The sequence below is a fragment of the Cupressus sempervirens genome, chromosome 9 (genome assembly GCF_028749045.1).
Source record: "Cupressus sempervirens isolate cs-2001-9-10 chromosome 9, ASM2874904v1, whole genome shotgun sequence".
Classification (NCBI taxonomy): Eukaryota; Viridiplantae; Streptophyta; class Pinopsida; order Cupressales; family Cupressaceae; genus Cupressus; species Cupressus sempervirens.
The window spans coordinates 417,906,700-417,921,343 of record NC_143126.1 but is presented as its reverse complement, the minus strand read 5'-3'; positions in this window follow the sequence as shown (position 1 = coordinate 417,921,343).

Here is a 14,644-nt window from a genome sequence, read left to right as displayed (position 1 = left end):
AACTCATAGGAAAGAGAGGACATGCTTAAATTACTCACCAAGTACAAGGATATCATTGCTTGGAGCTATGAAGAACTAAAGACTTATGACCCTAAGATTATCACACATGACATCTTAATGAAGCGCGATGCCAAACCATTCTGATAAAGACAAAGATTGGTAAATCCTCTCATTGAACCACCGATCATAAAAGAAGTAAAGAAGTTACTGGATGCTAAGATCATATTTCCTATTCGCCATTCCACATGGGTGGCAAATTTGGTTCCTGTATAGAAGAAGATGGGTGAGATTCATCTTTGTGTTGACTTTTGTAACTTGAATCTAGTATTTCAAAAGGACAACTATCCTCTACCCTCATTTGATGAGGTTCTACAAATTGTGAAAGATTCAAAAATGATGTCATTCTTGGATGGATACTCATAATATAATCAAATGATGGTCGATGAAGAAGATTGGCTAAAGATTGCTTTCACAACTAAGTGGGGAACTTTTGCTTACAGAAGAATGCCCTTCGAATTGATTAATGCAAGAGCTACATTTCAACATGCAATGGATGAAGCTTTCAAAGGATTGATTAATAGATGTATAGTCATCTACATGGATAACTTGACTATCTTTTCAAAGGATCAAAGTACCCACATTGCTAATCTGAGATAGGTATTCAATAGATGTCGTAAATACGACATATCGCTCAATCCCAAGAAATTTTCATTTGGCGTTACTAAAGGAAAGCACTTGGGGCATGTTATTTCTAAAGTTAAAATTTCTATTGATCTAGATAGAGTCAAATCCATTTTGAAGTTAGCACCTCTACACAGTCAAAAGGAATTGAAGTCTTTCTTTGGAAAGATAAACTTTGTGAAAAAATTCATAAGTGGATTTGTAGAGATAGTTCATCCCCTTAATGATTTACTCAAAAGGGAGGCTAAGACAGAATGGGTGCCTGAGATAAAGAAGTCATTTGAAGATATCAAGGTTGTCATTTCAACGACTCTAGTTTTGGTGAGTCTAGATTATGAGTTACCTTTCAAGATCTATTCCTTCACTTCTAAACATTCTTGTGTAGGGATTCTTACACAAAAAATGGAAAAGGAAGATGAGAGACCAATTGATTTTATGAGTTTTCCTTTGAAGAATTTAGAGTTGAATTATTCGAACATTGATAAACAATCCTTTGCGTTAATCAAGGTAGTAAAGAAGTTTTGTCAATACATACTCAAAAGTAAGGTGTATGCAATTGTACTTGATCCAGCAATAAAGATGCTTTTGATACAGAATGAACTTGGTGAAAGGAGAGGAAAGTGGATGGACATACTTTAGGCATTCGACCTCAAAATTCAATCCATGAGATTAGTCAGAGTTCAAGGGTTGTCAAAAATGATAGCTAACAACCACGATGGAAAAGAAAAGGAATTCAAGTTTGATGATGAAATAGATAAGGATGATCAGAAGAAGATGGTTGTATCACAAGTTGACATTAATCAAGGGATCATGATAGATGTTTGGTATCAATACATTGTTTATTATCTCCTACAAGACCAATGGCCAAAGTGGATGAATAGTTCGCAACATAGGGACTTAAAATGAAGTGTGAATCTTATATGTTGCATGACAACAAGTTGTACATGAGAACTATGAAGGGATTTATTTGAAATGTTTAGGTTGTGAAGAAGAAAAAGAAGTCTTGGAACACTTTCATGATAAGTATGGTATAGGACATTGTTCATCATAAGCAATGACCCCCATATTAAAGGACACTTTTGAGCATGTACGCTCTTGTCATACTTGTCAAACCAGTGCCAATAGAGAAATGAATCTGGTAATGCCCTTACAGCCTGTGTACAAGATATGCCCCTTCATAAAGTGGGGGCTAGATTTCATTGGTCCAATCAACCCACCATCATCAACTAGGCCTGCACTTATTCTCACAGCTATGGATTATTGCACACAATGGACAGAAGAAAAAACATTCATAAATTGCATTGCGAAGGTGGTGACAAACTTTTTGGAAGATAACATTGTTACTAGGTTCGAAATGCCATTCACCCTTGTGTGTGATAATGGGTTTTCTTTTGCATTGGCATTCTTGACCCAATGGGCATTTGAAAACAAAGTTATTATAAAGTTTTCTTCAAATTATTACCTGCAAGGAAATGGGGTAGCAAAATCTACAAACAAGAACTTGATCATAGTGATAATATGATTGTTGAAGGAGAATCCTAGGGATTGGCATACGCAACTCAAATATGCCTTATGGATAGATCAACTGAGAGTCAAAAACACTTTGGGGACTTCTCCATATTTTCTTGTCTACGGACAAGAACCGGTGTTCCCACTTAATCTCAGAATTCTGGTTTTGAAATTCATGAGTGGGTATGTTGAAGATGCTGACAAAGTACAAATCAAATTGATGAATCTTTTAGAGATGAATGAGAAATAGACAGCTGCATTGGAGCATATGGCTAAACATCAGGCTATTGTGAAAAGATGGTTTGACAAAAGGGCCATGATCAAATCATTTAGGATTTTTGACCTTATTCTACTTTGGGATAAGGCAAAAGAAAAGCCAAGCAGCCATACCAAGTTTCAATGCTTGTTGACAGGCCCTTATCAAATCACAAAAATTATGGGAGAAAACACTTTTAGGCTCAATTCCTTATGGGGGAATTTCTACTCTTTCTCATAAATGGGCAATTTTTGAAGCATTATTTTGAAGCCTCAAAGAAAAATAAAATTAGTTAGATTTTATTTCTTCATTTAGCTTAGATTTTCATTTTGGCAAGTGTGTTTGCTTTCATGTTGCATGTTTTCTTTCAGTCATGTGTTTCCTTTCAAGGTTGCATCAGTCCTGGGGGGTAAGGTGTACTTGAGATTTTTTCAAAGATTTCACTAACCACTCTTTGGTTTCAGTTTCAAGAAGAGGTATTTCTTTGTCAAAACATTTGGACGATTGTGTGTCTTATACCAACCAAGCAATGAATATTTTTTGTGGAAATAGGAGATTTTTAGTCTCGAAATTAGAGGCCTAGACCAACAAGTTTTCAACACTTTGCAAATTTTAAAATTTGATTATTTTTGGTGTTGTTGAGTTGAAGTCAAAGATGACAAGGGATGATCTAAACTTCAACTGGTTCAAACAAGAGAGGTCTCCTCAAGAGGTTGTTAAGATCACTATTTGGCGTGAGATTTTCCAAAAAGTTCTAAAAGAGGAATGCAAGGGATGTTCACAAGAGATTGAATCCAAGAAACAACATCGATGTCCTGACTACATAGTCTAAGTGTAATCAAGATACAAAAAAAAATGAGAGAAAATACAGTGTTAAGTCTAAAGGATTCTAAAAGATCTAAATGGAAATAGATACATTCTCACAACAGAGTATCTTGTATTCAAAGTATTGTTTCATCAAAAGTAACATTTTGAACGATGCAGAGCAATTATTCAAAAAGTCAAAAGTTAAAAGAGTGTTGCATCCCGCTAAGAGCCCTTGAACTGATTCTCTTATCTGGTCAAGCAACTGATTGATAAAAGCCTTTGTGGAGATTCTGAATGAATGAGCTGGGAGGAGTCGGAGATTGTTTTAAGTTATTAGAAAACTTTGATTAGAGAACATCTTAAGGCATCAAAAGGAATGAATACACAATGCACACACTGAGCTTCAAGATTTTGATTTCTAAGATTTTGATTGAAGAGTCATCTAAAAGACACTGGAGATATTTGAAGTCTGGTTGGTGTTTGACACATGTTGGAAGAGTGTTTGCTAATGAAGAAATGCCTTGGTCATTTCTTCCTTTTCTCAGGGCTATTTGTTGTGGTGTCCACAACACACACCCCATTCCTCACTAGGAATGGGGACCCCTACTTTTTTGACTCTCGAACTCACTATTGCAAGTCAGGGGAAGAAAATTTTATTAAAGTTAAAGTATGAGTCATCAAAAATTGAAAAAACACAAAAACATTAGAAAAATTAAAAAACACAAAAAATTAGAAAATCAAAAAAAGTACAAAAAAATTGGCAAAATTGAGAAAAATACAAAATAATAATAATAATAATAAATATTTCAAAAAAAAACCATCATATGCATCCACGCATGCGCGTGGGTGAAGTGTACGCTACGCACCGATGCGCAGGGTGAGGAGTTATAAAACCCCCAAATCCTTCTCATATTTTTTCCATGTTTCATCTCGCAAGTGAAGAGCTACCAAATAAGTATGTTGTGAGACTCAAAATATCATCATGGCTTGCAACCCCATGTGGCACCATTCAAAGGCTACGCTCATGCCAGCAATGCCATTCACCATGGTGCCCTTTGTCACACCCTTGGCACTTGACTGCAGTGGCACCCCATGTCACGCACATGCTGGCAGTGCCTTTCGTCGTGGCACCATGTGTAAACCACGCCATGAAAATGTGCCTGCAGTGATCTTTCACCCATGGTGCCATGTTAAGGTCGTGCTTGTGGTGTTTTTGCACTCGCAGTGCTGTTCAAAGCCTGAACCTGTGGAACTACTCCACTCGTCGTGTTGCTCCATGCCATCGTACATCAAATGCCCAAATATTTACAAATTTTATATATATAATTTTTTTTTAAAATGTTTAAATTTTTTTTTAAAAATTAAAAAAGGGGATAAAATAAAAATAAAAAAGTCCAAATGGGACTTTTTTTGTTCAATATTTTGCTTTACATTTTATCTATGACTAATAAACACTTTTCTCACAATATGTAGGTGACTAAATGGCATCTACATTCGGAGCAAGACCCAAACCTATAGTATTCAAGTTCCAAGGTGTACCTTCAAAGTTGAGATTTCATGATGATTATGTTGAGATTAGAGACACCGACCTCGGACACACAAACTTAGGTGAATTCCTGAGAGTTTACAACAAGTCAACAAAGAGGTCAACTTTGGTGTTTGCATTGATCCATTTTGGGTTAGTGAACATAGCCTCTCACCCTGTGTCAGTTCAATCGGCTGAACTAGTCATGGCCCTATCACAACATTTTGTTCTTGATGAATGAGTGGTCAAGAGCATCACAGGGGAAGTGGTATTGGATTTGTGACCTAATAACATTGAGAGGGTTTTCCACCTACCAAGAGTAGACTAGTTCATCCAAATTTCCTATGAAGCAGCTGAGAGATGGTATAGGGACCATTAGCAAGAGGCCATTGACATTATACAATCCTCATACCTGATTGAGAAGCCTCCTCGGAGAAGAATAACTAGAAAAGTGGATATGAATCGAGGATACATGATGGAAGACATTGGATACTCAATTATTCTCCTAAGTAGAGTCATGGGCTTACCCAAAGTAGGTCACCTCAGCACATTCATGGTCAACTTCATTGAGACCCTCAAACAGGCAAAGATACCATTGGACTAGGCCACCACACTAAGTAAAAACTTGTGTGAGCAACTGAGGATAGTGAAGGACAAGAACAAGTTTTACATGACTTCTTACCTAGTGTACCTACTTGTAGCGAGGAAAAAAAACTATCCCAATTTGTATAGGAGAGGCAATATATAGGACTCAAATTCCTAGCCTTACATAGTTTATCCTCAGTTGGTGAAGAAGAAGCTCTCAGCATAGAGCAAGGAATACAAGATTGTGAATGATGTGTTCATCTTTTCTATCATACAATTCAAAGCACAAATCATGGCTCTTGGAGCCTAATTCATCCAGTTCAAGATGTTCACATATTTATAGGTAGCTGGTGCATCCATCAATCCTAAGAAGCTTTCGAGATACCCAAGTGACAAGTTGGTACTATTGGAGATCTCTAGGCAAATTGAATCAGCCTATGAGAAGATAAAGAGGCAATGGAGACCCTACTGGTAATGGCCATTGGTCACTAGGTTGTATTAGGTGAAGCAGAAACAAGATATTCCCTCCTTCGAGTGGGAGTGGGAGAACTATCCTCTTGAAGAGTATAACTCTCCTTGGCCATATTTTGACAATGTTGAGAAAGTGGAGAGTCTAGCAGGAAAAGACTTCCATCATGAGGATGTTGTTGAAGATCATTGGATGAATGCTACAAATGACTACAATGTTTGCATTAGAGACTATTGTAGGATGACTTAGTATCTAGCAAAAAAGGCTCTCTAGTTGAACATCTCGAAGGAGGTAAGGTAATAGGATTCTAAGGAATTATTGGATCCCTTGTTCAATGAAGATAAACTTGGTGAAATACCTATTATGAATGCCGAGGTTGATAGGGAAGAAGGTGATGATATTAATCATTGAGCGAGGCATGTTATTAAAATGACAAAGGATTGGATCAAGAAACCTTTTCCACTTGATTCAATTCCTGACACAGTAATCTTCCATGCATATGCTTTCCTAAAAAGAGGTAGAGGAAGGAAAGTAACAACTCCTATCTTTGCACTCTAGTCCCCTATCAGGCCAAAGATAGTCTACTAGCTTGATTGCCCAGTGGGATATTATCACTCTCCTAAAAGGAAGGGAAAGAACAAAAAAAAGAAGACCTCTCCTCTAAGGATTCAAACAAAACAAGCACCTCCTCGGTAGTAGGAGCAAAATCGACAAGGGTCTCAAGATACTAGAGCTAGTCTAGTCCCAAATGAACCATAGTTGCCTCCCATTGTGTCTAGCCAACTAGAAGAAGGAGAGATCCCACAAGTCTCCATTCCTCCTACACAAGATGAACTTGCTTCTCCTTCTACCTCTAAGAAATAGAAGAAGAGGATTAAGATTTGGATGAAGAAAAGGCAAAGGATTTGTAGAAGATTAGTGCCTAATCCTTCTATTCCTAAAAGCATTCCAAAGGGAGATGATGAAGAAGAAGAAACTAAATCAAAGGAGGAAGAGGAAGAGGAACAAGTGCCCCTATAGGGACAGACTTAGCTAGCCAAAGCCACAGAGTTGCAACAGAGAAAGAGTTTCACAGGTACCCCACCATCCACTAAAGCAGAACCATTAGAGCTCTCTTCTTTGAAAGATGAAGTATAGTAGTGGGTGGATAGGTAGAGTGAAGAGAGTGGTGGCATTTTCTCAATGTCAAATTTTTATTTCATGCCCATAGGTATAGAGTTGATTGGGGATAAGATCAGAGACACCCCTATAGGTGAACCTCAATAGGAAGACTAGATGTAGATGTCACCAGTTACACAAGGTCCTTATCTCACTCCTCCATCTCCACCATAGATTATGGTGGTAGATAAGGGTTTAGTAACTCCTCCACCTTCGAGTTCAGAAGAGTAGTAGGTTCAGAGAGAACTATCATTAGAAGAGAAACTAGAACAAAAGGCTATTAATGAAGTGTCAAAGGAAGGACAAATGGTAGAATATGCACAACAACCTTCCCAAGATGCTGAGGAGTAGGCTACAGGATCCACAGATACTGAAACTATAGAAGAGGAGTCCTCACAACAAGAGATGACTCCAATCAAGAGTGATAAAGGGAAGGAGGTAGTTGAACACACCCCTTCATCATCAAGCACTAGATCCACAGGAAAACATATCCTGAGATGGTTCTAAAAGGAGATAATGAGAAGTGCTAAGCATCAGTTCTGTGTATTGGAGAATGACATTTGTGATATTGCAGAGATTTTGAACAAACCCAAGTCTCCACCACATGAGGCAATACCATTAGCATTTGTCACCACCATGCAGAACTGGAATTTATCTACACAAGTGGCTCTCCCCCCTGAAGATACAAATATAGACGGTGTTAGCTTCGAAGATTATGAGATGAAGGATATTATGTTGGGAAGACCTACATGGGATTTAGCCCGACAAATGATGACCATGGGAGTCAAAGAGGTCCTTAGGCACATGTAGCAAGATGAGATTGAACTTTGACCACTTCAAAGGCAAGTCAAGATCCTAAAGGGATATCTAGCCGAAGTCATTAGTCCTCTTGATCCTGAACACTCTGAGCATAATTTGAATACTATACTTAGAGAAGGGGGAGGTGTACAATTAGACCCATTTTTGAAAGCTTTTCAGGAATGATGAGAAATTTTTAAGGAGAAAGGTATCCAAATTATCACAGGGCATCTAAAGTTACTGCATGCTACACAGAAGAATGTGAATAAGATCGTAACAATTTTGAAGTAGGACTTCAATATCATGGATGAGGTACATGCTTGGAGTAAGGATTTGCAAACTCTAAAAGATATCAGGTTTTGATTGATATATATATACTAGATAAGAATTGGATTTGATCGATGACTGGATAGAGAAAATAGTGGATAGCAATAAAGTGATGGAAACATAACATGAGGAAATCCATTGGCTCAAGGACCAAGCTCAAGAGTGGATTTTGGAAGCAGAAAGACATTACTGTGATGCATGCTTGGATATTTTTAAAGATGAAAAAAGAGAAAGGTTGTTATCTATAGAGACAGTAGTGGAGAATTTTAGGAAGATTTTTGTGGAGGTTGCTGATGATGAGGACATCTGACAGGACTTTAGGACAGAAGAAGCATTATTAGAGTTGGATACCAAGCTCAAAGATTTTGTAGAGACTCAAATTGAGGTGGACAACTATAGACAGAAGGTCAAGTACAAGTATGAGGCTTTAGATCTTCCAGATGCTGGTAATATAATTGAGATGATAGAGAAATTCAAGGGCAAACCTCCAAACATAGCTTTGGGATGAAGAAGAACAAAACCCAAATGCTAGAATTTCAATTTTGACACTTAGTAGGATTTTGAGATTTTTGACCTTGTCAAGGTCCACAACTCCATAGGTCTATAGCTCCACAAGTCTATAGGTGAGAAGGTCTATAGGTACGTAGGTCTGTAGCTCTACAATTCAGAGGTGCACTGATAGTTAACTGCATGTTTCAAAAATAGCGCCTTGCATGCAATGGGAATGCATTATGACGGTAGTTTAACTTTGACACATGCTTAGTGAAGGACCAGCTTCTATTTTTGGCACCTCTAGACACTCCTACTTTGACTAAAGGCTTCCTCCTACTTTCTCTCTCATGTTTTCTCTATTTTTGACATGTAAAGGGCTCATGTATCCAATTAATGAATAAAATATGGATGGAGTCCCTCTAAGCAGCAGATTAATTGTTAGTTTGTATATATTTAGTTTGTTTTAATGTTCTAAAAGAATTTTATTGCATGAATATATCTCTCACTCTCAATACAAATTGAGGAGACAATTTTTTATGAATACCCCATTGTAAAATGTAATAAGGTCCGTCGTTATTATGCAATAAAATTATGCTTTTGGTGCTCGCATTTGGAGTATGGTGATTCTTTCTTGAATGTGTCATATTATTGTGAATTTTATTCATGATATTTTGATTGAGCAAAAGGTTTATTTCATTTTTTCTAGTTGTGTGATCTTTTAGTTCTAGTGTTTTCTATAGTTTTATGAATTTTGTTGACATAACGAGCTTGAGAAGAGATCATCAAATTGTGTCTGCATAGCCTTTTGTCTGGCATGAGCACACTTTCCATGGCCTTGCGATTTGATGAAAGGTAAAATATCATACAATTGTTAAAGTTTCTCACTAACGATTGCATCAATGGATTCTAGGAAGCACTGCTCCTATTTTCATTGGTTTCCTACCGATTTATTCAAAAGCTTAACTCACAGCGTGTTGTTTTTTGTAGCTTATGTCCATTTAGGATTTCAATTTCATGTTATTTGCTTTCAGTTTCATTATTTGTTTTGCTAACCCTTTGTCAGAATAGGAACTCATTTTACTTGCACTGTTAGATTGCATTCATTGAAAAAATTAGAAAATACAAAAAATATTGTTCTTTGTGTGTTATTTTGAGACAGAAAATACATTTACTTCATTTTGAGATCATATCAAAACCAGCAAAGGCCTCCTCATGAACAATCACATTTATCTTCAACTGAGCAGATTTTGGTATGTCGCAAGACAAATAGTGAACCTTGGAGTTGATCCCTAAAGGATTAGCTTTTCAAGAGAGGAATTGCGCAATGGATTCCTATTGTTGGCCTCATGTAAAATGACTGCCCAATAGTTACTATCAAATCAATTTGCAGAAATGTAAACATGAAAGATAACAAATGCAATAACACATTTGACACAATGATTTACATGGAAACCCAATTTGGGAAAAACCACTAATTCATGCTACTCTTTCTCACTCTTTTAAAGTGATTCCCTATGAAAGGCCAACCCTCTAAAAGGTTACAATGCACACTGCTAAATGTGAACCAGTTAAAAGATTTCAATTACCCTATTAGAAGTGAGCCTTGTTAGAGGACTTTAGACCATTCGCTTGGAATGTCACCCCATTAAAGGATTTACAAATGATTGTTAGGTCAACCTTAATCCAAAGGATTTACTCTAGACTGATATAATAATTAGAGAGTAACAGTAAGGCTTGATCTGATAAAAACTTACAACTCCATTTGTAGATTATAGATCTCTTTTTCAATCCTCCATTCTGCTTGGCTTTCACACACTTCAACTGTAATATCTTGCTCACCCTTCAAGCACCCATACCATTAAGCCTTCTTGCTTAACTTTCCAATGCAGACTCTTTGCTTAGGTCACTAAATGAAGCAATACCCTAGACTCTTGTCTTCCTCAGATTCTTGCACATGACAACCCTTGCTTTTAACCAATCATCCCTATAAATAGAAAATTAAGATATTTTTCCATTCATTCTCCATCGTCCAATTTATGGTTAGGACAAATTAGGTAGGATTCAATGAATCTACCCCTCATTTCATTTCATTTCTAGAAGCTTCTCCTTCAATCCTCTTTGAATTCACCTCAAAATGGTTTACCATGAATTCTGTGCCACTATCTTATCAACCTTATCTTCCACCTAGTTCACACAATCCAAGAAAACAAACTTGTTGGCTCAGATCCATCGAATTCACGATATTTCTAATAATATTGACACTCAGCATTAACTTTCTTTTGATGCTTAGCACAAATTGCATTACATTATTGACACTTGGCATTAACTTGCTTTTGATGCTTAGCACAAACTACATTACTTGACATCATCTGTAAAATCACTCAGCATGAACTAAAGTTTACTAGTACTCAACATCAACTAAACTTTACTCGACATCAACTATTTTACTAGGCATACACTAAAATAGACTTTTACTCAGCTCCAAATAATTTTTTGCTCCACTTGCACTGAATTTTCTCAATACCTACTATCCATTTAGTCAAGCTTGGCAGACAAACTTTGTTTAACTTGTTCTTCTGAACTTTCTTAGTGTAACCAACCTTTGCAACCTTAAGTAGATTATCAATGTATTATGATATCACTGTATTAGTTGATTCTTGTACTCCTTTTTTATATCATAACTCAATCTTTCCTCTAGGTGCTATTGTTACATCATTTGATCAAATCCTCTTCATCAATCAAATAATTGATAGTACTTAAATCATATAAGTAGTTGTCTTACCAAAAAATAGTAGGTTTGACATTACTGACAAAGAAATGATTGAAACACATTTATCATACTTGTATCAAACTATTTTCAACACTTCTCTTATATTTCCAACACTTGAATGGATGAATAAAAATTGTTTGATTATTTTAAGATTCTTGAATGTTTGAGATTGAATACTCATGGATATCTTTCCCATAGAACTTGTGTATTTCCATATGAAGTGAGAAGACCTCCTTTTATACTAATTTTGAGATCAAAATCAAAAGGGCCAACTAAAAAAATGGAAAAATATTAATATTTTGCATTGATCTTAGGAACTAATAAAAAATAAACCTTTTGAGTTGAAGTCAATCTTGACCTTACCCCAAGGTGTTGACTTCTAGGAAAAGTTCTCAGATCTGAAAAATATTGCAAGGTTAATGAAAATATGATGATATATGAAGGAAAAAATGTTATATATGCATTTAAAGCACAATTTTTATGATTGGAAGAATAAATGGAAAGCCAAGCATAGAAATTGATTCCAACTTAGAGTTTAGGGAAATATTGGAGGAAGAAAAAGACCTTGATTTAAATAATTAAATGCCATAAGAGGTCCTAATGTACTAAAACACACTAAGGAGAGATAAAAGGTCTTACAAAGTAAGTGTTTTCACTTTAAGATGGTCCAGGTACCCTCCACTTTAACAAGAGTATGAGGCAAGTCATATTCATGGTAAAGGAAGAGAGAGAATAAAATATTCATGATGAATGAGGCAAATAGAAAAGAGATAGGAAATTGCTAAGTCTAAGGACATAAGCCCCCAAACTAAGAATTCCAAGTCCATGCCCATGTACAAGGGGAAAAAATAAAGAAGAAATAAAAGCACAAAACAAAGGAAGTGCAAAAAATGATTAGTTCTAAAAAAAAAAAAATGACTAGTGGAAAGGGCCTCAACTAAAAATGCCTCATCCATTAATGTGATGTTTGGAAAGCCATTGCAAGATCATAAATGTTCACATACAAAAAAAAGAGAACTGGGATTGATGATACAAACTCCATGATCTAATCTATTACCATAAATATGTGTATGCATGTGTGTGTGTGTGTGTGTGTGTGTGTGTGTGTGTGTGTGTGTGTGTGTGTGTGTGTGTGTGTGTGTGTGTGTGAGAGAGAGAGAGATATGTAATTACCTCTCCCAATAAATTTCGTGTGTCTTATTGTGAATCACAAAGATAGGATTGAATAGTCTATCAAGTGTGTGTGTTAGGTAGTCAATCCTATAAAAACTCTACGCTTTCCAAGAGATTTGCAAGTATACATGTGTATGCTCCTCATGAATGGATTGGGATTTTTTATCCATGAAAAAATGTTTCTATGTGCGACCCATGAATTGATTTATCTATAATGATTGAATTTTCCTATGTTTGTGCTCCTCTTGGATGGACAAGGGTCCCTTATCTACAGAGTAAGTGATGTAGATATGAATACCAATTTATTGATGAAGGATGATAAAATTTGAAGCACAAAATAAGCAAAAGTATTTATTATGCACATAACTTTAAAAATAAAGAAGGGGTGATGAAAGGGGGCATTCACCTCTTGTATGTAAGATATAATTTTAATCAAGACAACACTTCCTTATATAAAAATAATGACATGTGATATACAAATGTCACTACAAGAATGAAATTAAATCCTTAGAAAAAAGGAGAAAAATAGTGTACAAGAAACCTTGTTCCCCAAGTGAAAATGGTGTAACATAAAAATTAGAAAAGATATCCCATATGAAGTAAATGATATAGAAAGAATGATACTATAAATGATTATTAAAATTACAAATATATGAATCCAAGGCATGAAAATAATTTTGGAAGTAGAGGCAAACATATTTTGCATGAAACAAATCACATGCCAAAACTAAGAATGTACCATAAAACAATTAAAATCATATTAAGAGATTAAAGAGGAGAGGGGAAGATACCACAATATATCATATAAAGGGACCATCCCATTTATACTAGATATTCTCCCCAAGTAAGGAGAAAAAGTGATACTATTCTCACTAAGGAGAAAGATTCTAAACCATCACCAAGTAGAAAGATCCTAAACCAAAAAATAATGCATATTGCAGTAGACATAAAAAGGCACCATAAAGAGATAATTGATACGAGAGAGAGAGAGAGAGAGAGAGAGAGAGAGAGAGAGAAAAGAGGAAACAACCAAGATATTAAGGGATGAATATTTTATAACATACACATATGTATATGATGCAAAGATAAGTTGAACATAGGAATTTAACATGGTAAATCTATGCAAAAGGAAGGTACCATGTCATAAAATATGAAAGTCCACAAAGGGTAATAAATTACACAAAAGTAAAGAGAAAAGAGGGATAACATATGAATCTCCAAAATGGTTTCTCCTATATACCAAAAATGCACTTCCTAATGGACATGGTTCATGTATACTAGAAAATATATCAATGTATAAAGAAACATGAAAGTAAACGGAGAAAATAGACCCTTCTCAAGAATAGATGCAAAATGTGAGGCTTAACCCCCAGTAAAAAGAAACAAGGAGAAGGACCAATTGTGCTACTCTCAAACTCGTTATGTGGCATAATAGAGATAAACTCAATAGGGGTTAGTAATGCTAATTTTATTTTCAAGGGAGAAATAAAATATTTTTTGGATAAGTATGTTTACCCTATTCAATGTTATCATGTGAATGTATATGAGAAAATAATCACAGTCACAAAGTAAATGTGTGTTGTTATAATGAAAAGGACATAAAAAATTAATAACATCTTTGACACAAGGTTTAAATATCATTTGAGGCTCAAACATAAAATTGCTATATACTCTCTTGCCTAAAGCTTGGTGGGTATCATGAAGATATGTGGATGGGGTTAGTAAAACAAGATGAAGGGGAGGTCATGGTGGAGTAGATGTAAGAGGAAACTAATGAAGGGGGGGGGGGGGGGGGGGGGGGGTGGGGTGGGGGACCTATACCATGTTTGTGTCTTTTTTGAGGAACATATCTTTGTTGAGGAGGATTAACGAGAACTTTGATGCCATGTTCATTAATACCAAGTCCTAAACCTTTATAACCTTGTTGAGTAGTCATATCATAACCCATATTATAAATATCTCTAAGGGTAGATGGAGAAAGTTATTTATCTTGACATGAATAAACATATGTAGTATATGGAGGAATAATGGAAGGGATATTGTGTTTAGGAGGACTAAGCTTATTCATGGTAGGTGATGGAGAAGAGAGTACAT